Source organism: Amblyomma mixtum, chromosome 10 (assembly GCF_055824585.1).
Source record: "Amblyomma mixtum isolate Tamu chromosome 10, ASM5582458v1, whole genome shotgun sequence".
Taxonomy (NCBI): Eukaryota; Metazoa; Arthropoda; class Arachnida; order Ixodida; family Ixodidae; genus Amblyomma; species Amblyomma mixtum.
Genome location: NC_143021.1, coordinates 127,164,410 through 127,181,676, shown reverse-complemented (window position 1 = coordinate 127,181,676; position 17,267 = coordinate 127,164,410). Strand labels below are relative to the sequence as shown.

The 17,267-nt window shown below is 48.7% G+C and overlaps 1 pseudogene; it reads left to right on the top strand.

Moving 5' to 3' along the window:
• Positions 1 to 6,018: 6,018 nt before the first annotated feature.
• Positions 6,019 to 16,381, top strand: LOC149326902 (uncharacterized; annotated as a pseudogene).
• Positions 16,382 to 17,267: the final 886 nt, after the last annotated feature.

The following is a 17,267-nucleotide window of genomic DNA, read 5'->3' as shown; positions in this document are numbered from 1 at the left end:
AACTGGTCTGTTTAGTCGTCGCCTTTGAACTGACCGCAGCAATGTCTCTCGATAGCCCTTTAGCGGTCGCCTAGTATTGCCCACGAAGCGTTTGCGATTTGCATAGTGTAGCCACCTGTCTCAGGGATGCATCGAGAATAAGGCGATTGAAATAGAAAAAAATTCGGCCACTTTCTCCAAATGCTTGCCAATGACGTGACAAGAATATCGGCCTGCCCGCAAACACATAGCTTAAGCAGATTTCCCAATATTTGGAAGAGTTCATTTTTCCGGAGCTCCTCCCCGATGTCTACCAGATATGGCATCACCATATTGTGATCAATGCAGGATATATATAAAGAAAATCATTTCCGTTCTGCTCTGGAAACGACTTGAATGTTCACCACACACTGCAGAGACGGCCACGAAAGTCTGGGATATTCCGTCAATACGCAATCATGCGCGGGGCTGAAACAGCTCAAGCAGCTTGTCCTTAACGACACCATTGAAGAATTGCGGGGATGGACAGGCCAAGACTTCACCCGCATTTTCCGGCGGCCAGAGGCACGCGCAATGCGGAACGCTGACGCGAAGAACACGCTTCACGTAATTATTCACCATCCATCACCAGCATGGAATACGGAATAATTTAGCGGTCACAGCTATCGCTCGCTGCCGCTTCATGAACCGTGAGGTTTCATGCTCTGAAGGGCGAGGATCAAAAACCTAATATCAACACTTGATCCACACCGATATAGTATTACTTGTGCTAATCGCTGGCTAATTCTGACAACCTTATCCTCTCGTGGATTTTGATTACAGCTCCCAGAGTTTCTACGATGGCAGCGGCTTTTGCAGTTGGCTTGCGAATGTCTGTGGTTTACCCCGGCAGATCAGGGCTGTTGGTCCGTCCGAACTTCTCCAAAGTTACCTCGTGTACAGAACTCAACCTATAAAGTTTGCTACAGCTTGGGCGTCTCCTGGCGACAGCCATCAGCTGAAACTGGTTCATATAGTGCCACATACCATCCTTGCCTATAAACATAATGATGCCTGTCAGTGCAACTAGTTCAAATGATAAATTTAACGGAACATCAAAAGAGACTGTCCAAGCCATCGTCTCGGACGTGGCTCGTGTGACATCCAAGGAAAAATCCATGTCAGCACGCTCTCTCACGGAATTCCTCTGCATTCACATGACCCAACATACGATCAACCAACACGACACAATCTTCCAGGGATACACATGTTCCAGAAAATTTGTCACAACTTAAGGCAGGCGCCCATTTTCTCATTATAGTGTGATCAAGGAACCGATAGGGGTGCTTAAGCGTCAATAGTTTTTTTTTCTTTTTTCTTCAACCTTTGGCGAGTGTATGTCTTTCGCCAATCGCGATGTTTTTTTTTTCACGTGTAGGATTCCAGGGAACCCTGCGTTTCACCGTGTCTTCTGTCTTCGTCCACGTGTCGCGTACGGCGCTGAAGGATGAAACGTTCGTGCATTTCTTTTTTGCGAACACGACGATGTATGTTATATCATAGCGTACGCTTTAAGAAACATGTACACTATCCCGTTAGCCTTTCTTCATTTGATGGCCTGGCTTGCTCTGCCATTCACATCTGAGATTGCGCTGGTGTGTGCCCACAAGATGCGATGTTTTCAACCTATGGCCGTCTGTGAAATACACGCTACCACTGTATATATATCCTGTTCGGGCTGGTGTACACTTTTCATTTTTTTAGACTTAACATAATTTATGTATACCAATCCTTTGGCGCAGGCTGGGACTCTTTGTTCTTACATCTTTTTCTTCGTCCAAAAATAATTTTTATATCGATGTTTTGGTGTTCTTCACCGAAAGCAGTTGCCCAAATGTTGCGTCGCGGCATGCTGATGAAAACACAACGACCTCACGGATAGCGATGGCATGAACTAATGTCCGCGGGTATAGCACGTCCATCAGTTGTCACAAACAAGGAGGAGACCATCCCCACATAATTGGGCTTACAGAAAGCCTGAACACGACGCGCGCGGATATAATTTCTATTTAGTTGTATGCTGAACACAAAACGTTGGATTAGATACTCCCGTACATTACCTACGTGTTTAACAGCGCAATTCAGGAAATGACCTGCTTTACCGCGGTCCGTATTGTCTACGGGAGAGAAGTGCTGATTATGCTGGACGAGGAGCTCTCGAGCGCCGATGAGGACGTCGCACAAGACACGGGCACAATCGTCGCCCAAGCCGAACAAGTGCGTCAGTTGGCTCGCTTACTCATGAAAAAGCAGCAAAAGACGGACTCCCGACATTACAACCTCTGCCAGAGAGGAGTTTCTATATCCCATGTGACCGTATATGAGTGTCGACGCCTGTCCGCCAAAAAGGGTGAAAAAAATTCAGGGGGCACTTTGTCTAAAGTGCGTAGAGGCGAAAGCGTTTTCCGCACCACTTTCGCTGCTTCTGTGGCACTGGTGGCGTCACATATAATCGAGTACTAATTACTAAGTGATGACAAATCACTAATTAATGCCTAATTACTGATTAATGCCTGAATACTAATTCACTGCTAATTAATGACGCTTAAGTTTCGCCTTTACGAGTGGAACGCGACAGCGTGTTGTAGCGCTTCCAGGGAGTCCACGGAACGCCACCACCCGTTCGGCGCGATGCCTTGCCCTTTGAACGCAACGCTTTTTGAGGAAAGGAAATGACCCAGTAATTCTCTGTCATCTCGGTGGACACCTGAATCGCACCGTAGAGAAAGGGAGGAAGTGGGAGTGAAAGAAGTCAAAGAGGGCCCGTAATGAAGAAAATGAAAGTTGTATTTGAGGAAAGGAAATTACGCAGTAACTGTCTCGCATATCTCGATGGACAGCCGTCAAAATTCAGGGGGTCACTTTTTTTACCTAAAGTGCGGTCACTGATGTGTGGTTAAGATGTTAAGCTTCGCCTCTAAGAGTGGAACGCGACAGCGTCTTGCAAGGCTGCCAGGGAGTCCATTGAACGCCATCGCCCATTCGGTTGTACGCCTCGCTCGTCGCTAAATTGGATGTTGAAGAAAGGAAATGTATCTGTCTTTCATACCTCGGTGAACACCTAAACCTCGCCAGGAGGAAAGGGAGGAGGATGTGAGTGAACGAAGACACCGTATTCAGTAGACGCGCCTTTGTTCATTCCAAACCATCGCGCTGGAATGGCGGAGTGGATAGCATGCTCGTCTCGCACGCCGAAGACCGGGGTTCGATTCCCGAGCTCAACCAATTTCCTACTCGGTTTTATTTATTTATACGGCCTGACTAGAAAAGTTAATTAGGCTAATTGGGTAATTAAGCAATTAACTAAGCTCAGTCCCACTTGGAGCATCACTATACGATCCCTTCAATAGGTTGCATGGTCACTAGCCAAAGTACAATTGGCCCCGTTTGAAATTCGCGCACTATGACGTCACGACCATTTCGACCTACTGAAAAGCGTGACATTTCTGTCGACAACTGCTGCTCACAACGATGAGACATTAAAGGCTTTCGCCTTAAAATTCCTGCACTACTAATTCACTCTATATCAAGTTTTCGGCCACGTCGAAATCATGAATTATGAATTCGTTCCTTACGGAACTGTGGCCGTTGGAGAGCATCAATAAATGTTGTGCATGTGTTCCACTTGATCCCGCAACTCTCACGTGACTGCAGAGCTCCTAAGGCTGTACATTAAACACCTTGTGCTACTTGTTCCGCTACTATCCGTTTAGCAGAGAAGCAAGGGCTAGAGGCCTCGATTACTTTCTCTTTGTGCCCGGCCGAGAAGTGTAATTGCGTAACACGGCGGGTGCTTCGCTTGGCAGCCAGAAAGCATTTAGGGATATGCGTACAAGCAGCAAGAAACTTTTTTCTGCAGGTGGTGGTGAAAACTTTTAATTACTGAAACAGAGTTTGGGAGCCACAGAGTGGCCCCGCTACATGGTCGGCGTCCCTAGTCCGGGACACCGCATGACAATGCCCCGTCTCTCGCCCGTTTCACCAGAGCCCTTTGGGACTCAAGCGAGCAGCAGTTGAGCAGGGCAGTCTCCCATGCCTCTCTGGAAGGGGTAGGGGAAGGGGGGAGGTGGGGATTTTGAGTACATGCCCACACCATGTGGAAGATATCACAGGTCTCCCCACAGTGCGGGCATCGCCCATCCGTGTTAGGATCGTAACGCTTTAAGATTGCAGGACAGAGTAGAGTACCTGTCTGCAGGCGCCTTAAAGTACGCTCCTCCGTCTTACTCAGCCCCTTTGCAGGGGCCGGGAAAAGGCGGTGGATGTCGCTATAATGCGTTATAATTTCCCTGAATCGCAGCAGCGGCTGGTTAGTCTCCGAGCCAGAAGAGCTGGGATGAGGAGCCCGGTGAGTAAGCGCTCGGGCAGCCGCATTGCTTCTAAATACTGCGTCGCTCGTATTAATCATACTTGATAACATTGCTGAACGCAATTTTTTTTATTTCGGGAGCGCTTGGAAATGTTTCTTATGAGATGAATATTTTCGTACCTTCCAGAAAATTAGCGAAGAATCGCAAGATATAGAATGATAAAACATCTTAGTGCTAGGTCTTCAGGACATAGAGCCAGGCCAAGGGTTTGAAGTCAGTCATCAGATCAAACCATTCCAGCATGCGACACAAATGAATAAGATTTATCAGCAGTATGACTAAAGAGCGCGCTCGTTGCTCTCCTCCATTAGAAGCACATGAAGCCACGCACTAATACGTATGTAATAAAAACAAATACTGTCAGTGAACTGATTGCGTTTCTTACCTAATCGAGGAGAGTGCGCACTTTCAAACATCCAGGGATGCTGGCTAAGGATCAGCGCATAAGCACCAGAACAGGGCTCTTCAATGGCGGCTATACACATGTCAAATATGCAAGTTATGCTGCGTAGTTTCAATCCTGCGCACCTCTGCCTTCTGGACGAAGAGAACATGTGGTGGCTGCCGCGCGGCTCCGGGAACTGCCGCCGTCCCACATTCACCGTGCAGTATGAGAAGGGCCCCGCCGCGGTGGCTCAGTGGTTACGGCGCTCGGCTGCTTACTCGAAAGACGCGGGTTCGATCCCGGCTGCGGCGGCTGAATTTCGATGAAGGCGAAATTCTAGAGGCCCGTGTACCTTGCGATGTCAGTGCACGTTAAAGAACCCCAGGTAGTCGAAGTTTCCGGAACCCTTCACTACGGCGTCCCTCATAGCCTGAGTCGCTTTGGGTCTTTAAACCCCAATAAATGGTATGCGAAGGCGTCCAAGCTGCTGAGTGCGACGAATACCGTCTCCGGCGGATAGCATGGCTGCGCGGCTGGATGGCGCATCGCCAGTGCATAGAAGTGTGGCGGGTCCACTGCCTTGGGATTTCACCTGCTTATGATTTGTGTCCCGCACTGCTGATTCGCATTGCTGCTGCCTTGGGAATTGGTCATCGCGAAGCAACACTTGGCTGGACAGTGCAGAGGACTGTGGTCACCGCCTGCTTGCTGACCGAAGAGCCGGAGAACCCGACCCAGACACACAGTGCCGTGTATATAGCTCTGTGGCCGGGGTAGCCCTTACTGGCCGTCGACTACTCCGGCAACACTATTCAGCAACGAGTGATGGCAGCTCTGCGCATGGCAATAGGTTACTGTCCTTGAATGTTGCTCTGCGTGCATCAGAACAACATCGAGGACGTATACGGCGTCGCCTACCATGCCCTGCGCGATTGCCTATCTCAACCAGGCATCGGCCTGCCACTTCAAGAACCACGTAATTCTATGGTGGATTCCCGCACTGGTAATTCTGCAGCCTCTTAGGTTGATGAAGGCAAGCATACGCTACCATTCAGGAATTTTTTCTTCTCGGTAACATATATAGCTTTAAAATATATTGCCACCTGGTGTTCTCATGTGGCGCTTGACGAGGAAGACGTTGAAGGGTCTCGCGCTGGCTGGCTGCCGTGTTCTGCTGGTTAGCGACGTGTCGCCCTATCTTCCGTGACATATTTTGGTGGAGGTGCTGGGTACAGATCCCTGTATATGTCTTATACTCCTTCGGATACGCTGGGCTCCAGTCCTTCGCTTGTGGACACCCCTGTGCACCATGCAAGCCGGAGAAACCAAGGCCTACTTCCCGAACACGGGCCATTGGAGTCTGCCAGAGCACCCTCCCATCGACCTGTCATGCAATCTGCAGCCTACTATACCTTGCCAAATCCACGACTGCCCAAACCATTCCTTGGCAGTCAGCTCGAAGACGTCGAAGACTGGCTGGTCGAGTTTGAACGCGTCGCCTCGTTCAACCAGTGGGACGACGCCGCCAAGCTTCGAACCGTCTTGTTCAGTCTGGAGGATGGTGCACGTACCTGGTACGAGAACCGAGAAGACGCCTTAATATCATGGCACGAGTTGCGCCGACGCCTCCCGGAGACCTACATCAGCACAGATTCTCGAAAACGGGCTGAACGGGCTTTGCAGTCTCGTATTCAGATGCCGAACGAGAGTGTCACCATGTACGTGGAGGACATGATCCGGCTTTTCCGGCAAGCTGACCCGGCCATGGCCGAGGAGAAAAGGTGCGCCACCTCATGCGCGGCGTTAAAGAACAACTGTTCGCTGACCTCGTGCGCAGTCCACCAGGGACTGTTACTGAGTTTCTCACGGAAGCGGTCACGATGGAGAAGATGCTCCTGCGGCGGGCTACCACCTGCGACCGGCCGGTACTCGCCGCTTCACTTACAGAGCCGCTTCCTGCCTTCGGGGCTAACCCTGATCTTCTCCGTGACCTGATCCGCTCCGTTGTGCGCGAAGAGCTTAAGACGCGTTTCGGTGCTCCCCTGCCGACGGCCGGCTCTCTCACTAGCCTCGTCCGCGAAGAAGTTCAAGCCTTGAGACTTTCGTTCCCGTCTGTTGACCCGTCGCCTGTTCCCACGGAGTACCGTCGGCCAACCTATGCTGAAGCCCTGCTACGTCCTGCGCCCTCTTCGGCGCACTTTCCTCCGTCCAATCAGGGCTCACTGTTTTCCGCAAACCCCGACGCATACATCGACAACCGACGACCGCCCCAGCGAAAGACGGACCTGTGGCGTGCACCAGATCGGCGCCGCCTGTGCTTTCACTGCAGGGAACCCTGTCATCTGTATCTCCAGTTCCCGTATCGACAGCTTGGGCTGCAGGGGTTCCCTGTCGACATGATCCGCCCACCAATGGGTCAAGGACCTCGGGAGATCGAGGACTACGTGGCCCAGCAGCGTAGGGCGACAATTCCCCAGCGGCAGTCTCGGCCTCCATCACCACGCCGACCTTCACCACAGCCCCAAAGCTCCTCCTGGATGGCGCAGAGACGGTTCGCCAAGTCCCCGCCGGGAAAACTAAAGAGAGTGACCTCCGGGGGCGAGGCCGCTGGCAATCGATGCGAACAAGACCCCCCGACAGCGCGAACAGCGACCGACCGCGATTTAAAGTCAACGACTGCAGTACCTGAACTCGGAGATCGATTCTCGTTCGATATACCCGTGCTTCTCGACGGCTGTAAGGTTAGTGCTTTGGTGGACACTGGCGCTGATTTCTAGATTTTAAGCGGAAAGCTAGCGGCGCTTCTTAAAAAGGTAATAACGCCATGGACCGGCACGCAGATTTGCACGGCTGCCGGACATGTCGTAACTCCGCTTGGCCTGTGCACGGCAAGAGTCCAAATTCGCAGCTCCACATTTGTTGTCAGCTGCCTAGTTCAACCTGACTGCTTCCGTGACTTTATCCTTGGCGTTGATTTTCTCCGGGAGTATGGAGCTATTATTGACCTCCGAAAGCGCACTCTCACATTTTCTACCGAGAAAGCTGAAGTTTACTCCGAGGACTGTCAACGCCGCACTGCCCTTCGAATATCGGCCGAGAGCTTTTGGATTCCGCCACGCGCCAGTGTTTTTGTGAGTGTTCACTGCGACGGACTACGTGAAGGGACAGCGGTTGCAGAAGGCAACCTGTCCCTTTTGCTCACCCACGGCATCAGCGCACCGCGAAGTCTCATCCATCTCCGCGACGGCTGGTCTGAACTCCTGGTGACTAACTTCACTAACGAGCCCCAGCATCTTTTTCGTGCTACTGCCATCGCATCCGCCGACCCCTTAGCGGAGATTTCTGAATGTTTCGCGTTCGAAGCTGTTAAACCTGTGCGCCCATCCCTTGATGCTCTTGACATCAGTCCGGACCTTTCGGTGACTGAACAGCGAGAACTACGTGCCCTCCTACTCGAATACTCTACCTGTTTCGCTTCTTCGTCGAAAGTCCGGCAAACGGCTCTTCTGAAGCACCCCATCATTACGCCCCACGATGCTCGCCCTATCCGTCAGCAGCCGTACCGTATCTCACCGAAGGAGCGTGAGGCGATCCAAACGCAGGTGAAGGCGATGCTTTCAGATGGAATCATTCAACTTTCCAGCATCCCCTGGTCATCACCTGTCGTGCTGGTGAAGAAAAAGGATGGGACACTCCGCTTGTGCGTCGATTATCGAAAACTGAACAACATCACTAAAAAGACGTCTACCCGCTGCCTCGTATCGACGACTCGCTCGACTGACTTCGTCGCGCCCAGTTCTTCTCCTCAATTGATTTAAAGAGTGGGTACTGGCAGATAGAGGTCGACGAGCGGGACAGCGAAAAAACGGCTTTCGTGAGCCCCGACGGTCTGTACGAATTTAAAGTGCTGCCTTTTGGGCTATGTTCAGCGCCGCCAACTTTCCAGCGGATGCTGGATACCATTCTCGCTGGACTCAAATGGCAAACTTGTTAGGTTTATCTCGATGATGTCTTCGTGTTTTCCGAAACCTTTGCCGAACACCTTGAACGCCTGAGGACAGCATTAGATGCCCTCCGATCGGCCGACTTGACGCTCAAGCCCGAGAAGTGCCCCTTTGGGTTCAAAGAGCTGAAGTTTCTCGATCACCTTGTGAGTGCCGATGACGTTAAGCCCGACCCCGAGAAAACTGCTGCTGTCGCCTACTTTCTTGTTCCTACAACAAAGAAAAGTGTGCAACGCTTTTTGGGTCTCTGCGCACATTACCGCCGCTTCATCGCTGACTTTTCATCCCGCACCCCTGTACCACCTCACGCGCGATGATACACAGTTCGTGTGGGCCGCCGAGCAACAGGAGGCTTTTGTCGAGCTGCGCAGACGACTGCTAACAACCCCTGTTCTAGCGCACTTTGATGAAGAGGCTGAAACCGAAGTCCACAGTGACGCGAGCAACGTCGGCCTCGGGGCTGTACTCGTCCAACGCCAAGGTGGCGTGGAACGTGCCATCGCGTTTTCAAGCCGCACGCTTGCTCGCGCTGAAACAAACTATTCGACCACAGAAAAGCAATGCCTCGCGGTTGTGTGGGCAACCATGAAATTTCGTTCTTACCTCTACGGCCGCCCGTTCAAAGTAGTTACCGATCACCATTATTTGTGCTGGCTGGCCAATCTTCGCGACCCATCGGGGCGCCTAGCCCGATGGAGCCTCCGCCTCCAAGAATTCGTCTACACTATTCGCACAAATCTGGCCAGACGCACGAAGATGATGACGCACTCTCTCGCGCACGCGTCGGGTTAGCCGGTGATAGGATAGAGGACGAGGGTGGTTTTCATGAAGTTGTCAGCGACTTAGACTTAATGACCAGACAGCGAGCTGACCCAGACCTGCGACCTATCATTGATTATCTGGAGGGCCGAGCTTCTGTCGTACCTCGACAATTTTCTAGGAACCTGCCGGCCTTCTGCCTCCGGAACGGCATTTTGTTTGAGGAAAACTCCAGCACTGCTGACAGAGCGTAGCTCCTCGTCATTCCGGCAGACCGCCGCGCCGATATCCTTCTTGCTTGTCACGATCAGCCCACCTCCGGCCACTTGGGCTTTGCCCGCACACTTGCACGCGTGCGCCAGGCGTATTATTGGCCCAAACTTTCCCACGCCGTTCAGAGTTACGTCAGAGGCTGCCGCGAGTGCCAACGTCGTAAGGGGCCCCCTCTTAAGCCCGCGGGTTAGCTCCAACCTATTGAACCGCCTCGGACGCCGTTTGATCAAGTCGGCATCGATCTTCTGGGCCCATTCCCTGTGTCATCGGCCGGTCATAAATGGATCATAGTCGCGACCAACTATTTAACAAGGTATGCGGAAACTAAAGCGGTGCAGCGTGGCACGTCATCTGAGATCGCCCAGTTTTTTATGCAACAAATCGTGCTGCGTCATGGCTCACCGTCCCCCGTAATCACTGATCGAGGTACGGCGTTTACGGCACAGCTCATGCGCGACGTGTTCGAGGTCAGTCACAAGAGTCATCGCAAAACTACTGCCTATCACGCACAGACGAAGGGGTCACAGAGAGACTGAACAGAACGATTGCCGACATGATCGCAATGTACATAAACTCGCAGCACAAAACCTGGGACGAGATTCTCCCGTACGTTACGCACGCCAACAACACGGCCACCCAGGAGACGACCCGCTTTACACCATTTCGTCTGGTCTACGGACGTGACGTTCAGACGATACTGGATGCCATGCTTCCATGCTGCACTGATGACCACCCACTCACGCCAGACGCTGAGAAGTTCGCTCAGCGCGCCGAGGAAGCACGTCAACTTGCCCGTCTTCACATTCAGCGGCAGCAGAGCATGGATGCGCGCCGCTACAACCTCCGTCATCGGCACGTCGAATGCCGTCCCGGTGACCAAGTTTGGGTGTGGACCCCGGTACACCGCCCAGGTTTGTCTGAAAAACTGATGTGCCGTTGCTTTGGATCTTACCGAGTTTTGCGCCTTGTAACAGAAGTGACCTACGAAGTTCTTCCTGACGGGACAGTGCAGCCTCAGCGTCGCCCACCCCGCTCTTAGGTTGTGCACGTAGTCCGCATGAAGCCGTACTTCACGCGGTCATCGGCAGTACGCTCAGTGTTCCGCTAGTTGTCGCGTGGGACACCTTCGCCCACCTCCCTTGTACATTTTTTTGTGTGCTTGTGCTGTTGTTTCTTTTCCCCTTTCATTGCTCTTGCTCCAGCCTCGCTTTTATATTTTTTCATTTTTTGGGAGGGGGAGTAATGCCACCTGGTGTTCTCAGGTGGCGCTTGACGAGGAAGACGTTGAAGGGTCTCGCGCTGGCTGGCTGCCGTGTTCTGCTGGTTAGCGACGTGTCGCCCTATCTTCCGTGACAAAATTTGTAAAACTGGCTTTGCGCTTGATATGTCTGTATCAGCGTGACATTTATAATAGAATGTCCATATACAAATTATCAGCTGCTTAGCCACTGTTCGCAGTAAATTATCCCGGAATATAAAACAAAATGGAACAGACACCAAAGCTACGCCTTAAGGGTATGAAAAGATAGCGCAATGGGTTAACTGCCCTATATGCAGGTCATTCACTAGTTTGCATTCATTAATCCCTGGGAGTCCTCATTCCCCTCCTGGCGAAGTGGTGCAGCGTTTAAGCGATGCGCCACGGCCCTGCAATGGCGGTGCTCCAAACGATGGTCAATGTGCGACTGAGGTTTGTGTTCTGCTGCTTCAGTTTGCTGCTTCAGACCAAACCAAATGCAGTGACGTGCTTGTCCGGAACAGCAGGCGCTGCTCGCAATAGAGGTCGCACGGAGTCATGTTCAAGCTGGAAGTGAACAGTGTACATTGATGATCCGCCCCAAGGACAAACGGCTGCGAGCAGATTTGTCTTAAAAAATTACACCTAACCTTACATTTCCCACGGGTCTTAAACGCTTCCAATCACTGCCACTATTTTTTATATGCAATGGCCTGAACATCGATCTTAATACTTTGCCCCCTTATCAAAAATAGCAATGCCTGTAGGAACTGCAGCCCTCCCGACTTATCCGAACTGAACCCGCCGCGGTGGCTCACTTAGGGCGCTTGGCTACTGATCCGGCGTTGCCGGTTTCGAACCCGACCGCGGCGGCGGCGTTTTGATACAGGCGAAACGCTAGAAGGCGCCCATGTGCTATGCGATGTCAGTCGACGCCGAAGATCCCCAGATGGTCGAAATTCTTCAGGCACCTTCTACAACGGCACCGCTTTAATCCTTTTCTTTCTTTCACCCTTTTCCTTTTCTCTTCCTTCCGGTGCCGTTCGCGTCTCGAAGGATATACGTGGAATTCATTTCACCATTTCCTTTCCTCAAAACAAAACTTTTTATCAGTTCCGCAAACGCACGGAATCCGTGGCTGGCTCTGCCGATTCAAGCTTTTCGTCAGGGGCGGAAAGAAAGAATAGTGCGCACTAGAGAACAAATTCTGGTACTCTTCGCAAACATATCCTTACGGAACGGCCAATTGATCACCCATCGATGCTCTATGCGAAGTACAGGTGTGATGTTGTTTGAATGTGTTGTGTGCTTGGATATGGTACACACATTTTTTCATTTTATGTTTAACCTGCATGTCTTACTATGCGCCTTGTATGCAGACTCCTCAGTGTTTTCCACAACTTCACTTAGGTACCGACTGTTCGCTTCATTAGCGCCCTACGACGGAGTGAATATACGAACGCGGCGAGAGTTGTTGCCTTGATGCTCATAACACACAAGCAAGGCTGGAAATCACCTGCTAGATCGTCCCTAACGCCGCGCGCATCCCGAATTCCTTCGATTGTCTATCGCACTGTTTCGCATACATGGCACCGAAACCCCAATATTACCGGAAGCATTTCCTTCCGTTCATTTAGAGGTTAAATTTTTATTTCCGTTTATATTCCCGGTGAGCACAAATGCAGGTCTGCCTAATCCACTGCCGTAACCGTCGGAAAACGTGAACATGCACTGGATTTCCATGGACACAAAAGCGAAGTGACAGAGGTGTGTCGTCAAAAAGGCAGAGACCGACACCACAGAATGTAGCTATATTAGTCCTTTTCCATACGTTTCCTTTTCCATTAGTCCTTTTTTATTGACGTTGTAGTGCGGGTGATCTCTGCCGCTGCACACTGCGAAAAAACGCTAGATGACTGTGGCGGATGCAGATTTAATTCATTTCATTGAAGGCTGTCCAGAACTCGAGTTGAACACGAAGAAACTGTCACAGCCACTTCGGCACCCGCCAATAGCGACCGCTGCGTCGTATCGCTTGTGGGCTGGTACTGAGCCGATTGGTTGCAACTTCCCGAGTTACCGAGGGTGCACAACCGCTACGAGAGGAAAGTAGCAACACATTGAGGCGCTATAGCAGAAGCGAGCGCTCTAAAAAAACCAGCCGAATGTTGTAGCGCCCGATTTGGACCAGCATGAGGCGCTAGCTGGCGGATCTCATAGAGCACAAAGCCCTCTGTTATTTATTTATTTATTTATTTATTTATTTATTTATTTATTTATTTATTTATTTATTTATTTATTTATTTATTTATTTATTTATTTATTTATTTATTTATTTATTTATTTATTTATTTATTTATTTATTTATTTATTTATTTATTTATTTATTTATTTATTTATTTATTTATTTATTTATTTATTTATTTACAGAATACTGCAGACCCAAAGATGGGTCCAAGCAGGAGGGGCAAAAGCACAAAAAAAGAGGCGCGGCAAATTACATAGCACATTACATAGCACAAAACAGTAATAGAACATAGTAAAGAACAAGGGAAAAAAACAAAACAAAAACAAAACAACTTAGCAATTATTAATAAGCAATTTTGTTAATGGCATCGATGCTGTTTACAACTTCAGGCGGGAGTTCATTCCATTGAGTTATTGTGTGAGGAAAAAATGAGTATTTAAAAGCATTGGTTCTAGCGCTGTAAGGTGTAAGTGATTCCGTGTGACGATGTCGTGTTAGTCGCGTTGTGATCGGTTTAAGAACTAAATCTGGGTTCATGGAGAATTTGTTATTTTTGAGTAGGAAAAGAAATTTCAATCGTTGAATTTTTCTTCGTGTTTGCAATGTCTGTATGTTGTTTGTGCCATAAGAGTGGTTGGAGAGTCAGTAGAACGATATTTATTAAAGATGAATCTAACACACTTTCGCTGGATCATTCCCAGTGCCTCAATGTTATGTTTTGTGTAAGGGTCCCAGACGGTGCATGCGTACTCAAGTTTCGGTCTGATAATGGATGTGTAGGCTAGAAGCTTAGCACTAGAAGGGGCACCTTTTAATCTATGCCTAAGAAAGCAAAGTTTCCGAAAGGATGACGTACATATGTTGGTTATGTGTTTGTTCCAGCTAAGTTTATTGGTTATAGTAACACCTAAGTATTTGTATTCGTTAACTTCCTGAAGCGGATGATTTGGAAGGGCATACGGAAATGATTGGCTACTTTGTTTATTGGTCACTTTCAAAAAGACTGTTTTGTCATCGTTAAGCTCCATCTCCCATCGACTGCACCATGAGTGAATGTTGTGAAGGTTAGAATTAAGGATGACTTGGTCTTCGTAGGATCTGACTTCATGAAATAAAACACAATCATCGGCAAAAAGCCTGATTTGCACTGGTTCACTAATTACATCCACAATGTCATTGATGTAGACCAAAAACAGTAGTGGTCCAAGCACACTTCCTTGCGGCACGCCAGAAGTGACCGGAAGGTAATTGGAACAATGGGCATCAATACTGACGAACTGGGCGTGGTTGGAAATGTAAGCAGAAACCCAAGAAATTATAAAAGAAGGAAGACCGATATTTTCAAGCTTATGTATTAGTTTGGCATGAGAAACAAGGTCAAACGCTTTCTTAAAATCTATATAAATGACGTCCATCTGCCCTGCTTTGTTTAGAATGTCAGCAAAACTATGTACAACAAAAGTTAATTGAGTGACGGTCGAAAAGCCCTCTCAAAATCCATGCTTATGTAAGTGGCTACAATGTAAGTGGCTACAATGTAAGTGACTACAATGTGTTCGATTAGTTTACAAGAAGAAGATGTAAGTGATATCGGACGAAAATTAGTAACAGATGAGGTTGTACCTTTTTTGAGTATTGGCACAATCCGCGCAACTCTCCAATCCGTGGGAACAGTGCCGGTTGAAAGGCTGGCATGAAAATTTATGGCTAGAAATTGGGATAAAAGTTCACTATAACGGCGCAAGAACATATTTGCAATTCCGTCTGGACCAGGAGACACTTTTCTTTTCAGATTCAACAACACTGAAAACACACCTGCAGAAGATACAATGCTTGGTTCGGGATGGCATGACACAGCAGGGTGACATAAGAGGGAATTTGATTTCGTGAAAACACTGTGGAAATATCTGTTAAAATGCCCAGCAATGCTTGTTTTATCAGTGATAAGAACACCATTGTGCAGAATTTGGTCGACAGGTTTGTTTTTCTTGCACAAGTGACTCCAAAACTTCTGCGGAGCATTATGAATGAAGCTTGGTAGCGTGTCCTCAAAATAATGTCGTTTTGATTGCCCCACAGCCTGTCGTAGAGCACCTTGCGCAGCTTCAACAGCGTTTCGGCAGGCACGTGTTCGTTTTAATCGCTTTAGTTTTCGTTTTAGGTGCAAGACTTTACGCGTAATCCAGGGATTATTTTTGTGTTTGTGTTTATTTTTTGTGTTATGAACAGCCTAAGATATAAAAAGCTTCTGCAAATATAATAATAAGCCCAAAGCTCGCTACGAGATTCGCCAGATACGGTGGTCATGCTGCAAGTAGTAAACGCCACTTGACTCAGCCTGAACATGCCAGACAAAGTGATTATTCAGTAATGGAATCGCGAGCTGCGCGCAGCTTAAGGAAGATGCTATGAACCGACGGGCGCCCAGCCGTGTGCTTCGTTCGCATGCAGCCACTCCTGCTTAGTCTTGCGATTCGCTACATCATAGAGCCCTGATGGAGCGAACAGTCGAAGCTCGAGTGATATTACTAAAGAACAGGAATCACGTACAGCCTCTTGCTTCATGCAAACCAATGAAACCAGATAGGTTTTCATTTCACCGTCTAAAGTTAGGTTCGTGAGCACTGTCGGAAAGAAAAAAATCACCGAGGCGCCCTATGGAAAAGTATTCAGTGGCCCGACTGCACATTTGTGCTTGGCCAATGAGCAACACGTGCAGCGCAACAGCTTATAGTATAAGCACTGTGGTCTAACTTGTGCTATGGTAACTGGAATAGAATGACACTTTGGTCACCTGTCTTCCGGCGCGGCGAGAGCGCCTTGTGTCATCCCGTTCACCTCCTACCAGAGGTTCTGCTGGTCTACTTTCTTTTGGCTAGCACTGCACTTCGCGCAACACAAGAATAGCTTGACCAATCCTATGCCACAACTGGAACCGCTCGCCTGGAATGGTGTGCGTTACGCAAAAATAAACGGCGCGTTAGCTTTTGTTAAATGGAGTGAGAAGCGGTTGCTTCACGATGGTTTAGAGTGGCAGCGTCTTGTTGTGCGGTTTGTTGAGCGTTTCTTTGGCATTTTTCAGGCTAAACAATCGTGAAGCTACCGCTTCTCACACCCTTTAATTTTTTATGCTGGCTTGAACGCGCGACGTTACTGCCTAACACGTAAAAACCACATGTGCACTTCGTGCCAGGCGCGACAGTGCTACTCCCATTATGTACTTCTGTACACTCGCACTCCCGTTATGTACATCTGGCGAGCAACCGTTCGGTCGTGCGTAGTTGTGCAGCCTTGTGCGCGCACTTAGATGACTGGAAGAAAGCGAGCGAAGTTTAAATGAATAAAAATTGGCAGTATAGAGCCCTAGAAGGTGTAAAGATGATTCTGGCGTGTTAGCATTCATGTGTAATGTAAAACTGAAAGCAAGCTAATAATAAAAATAATAATAATAAACACCTTTATTTTCAAAGAACAGAATACAATCTTTAAGACAAGTCTGCCCAAGCCATAAAGGCTTGTAGGGCAGTACTCGGCAATCGATGAAAGACAGATATATTAAACAATAGGTGTTACAAAGCAAGCAAACAATGATAAACCGCAATACCTAAGGCAAACAAGAACAAAGAAACAGTTTAGGTTACCGACATATGTGTTTTTTAAGAAGTTCTTTAATAGAGGTTTAGTAGAACGTTAAGTTGGGCGAGTTGGTATAGGTTCATGGTTGAAAAACAGCGCACAAAAGACTAGACACAAGAGTAAAGGCGACGACAGGACAAGCACTGAACTCACAACTAAGGCTTTATTGCGAAAACCTGGGTATATAAGGAAGGCATAATCATGAAAACAAAATTGAACAAACAAAACTATGACAATGCTAAAACTAGAGACAACGAAGAAACTGAAAATATTGAATCAGGCAGAGAATTAAACATTTTTGGTATGTAATAATTACGAGTGAAGTGGCCATAGTGAG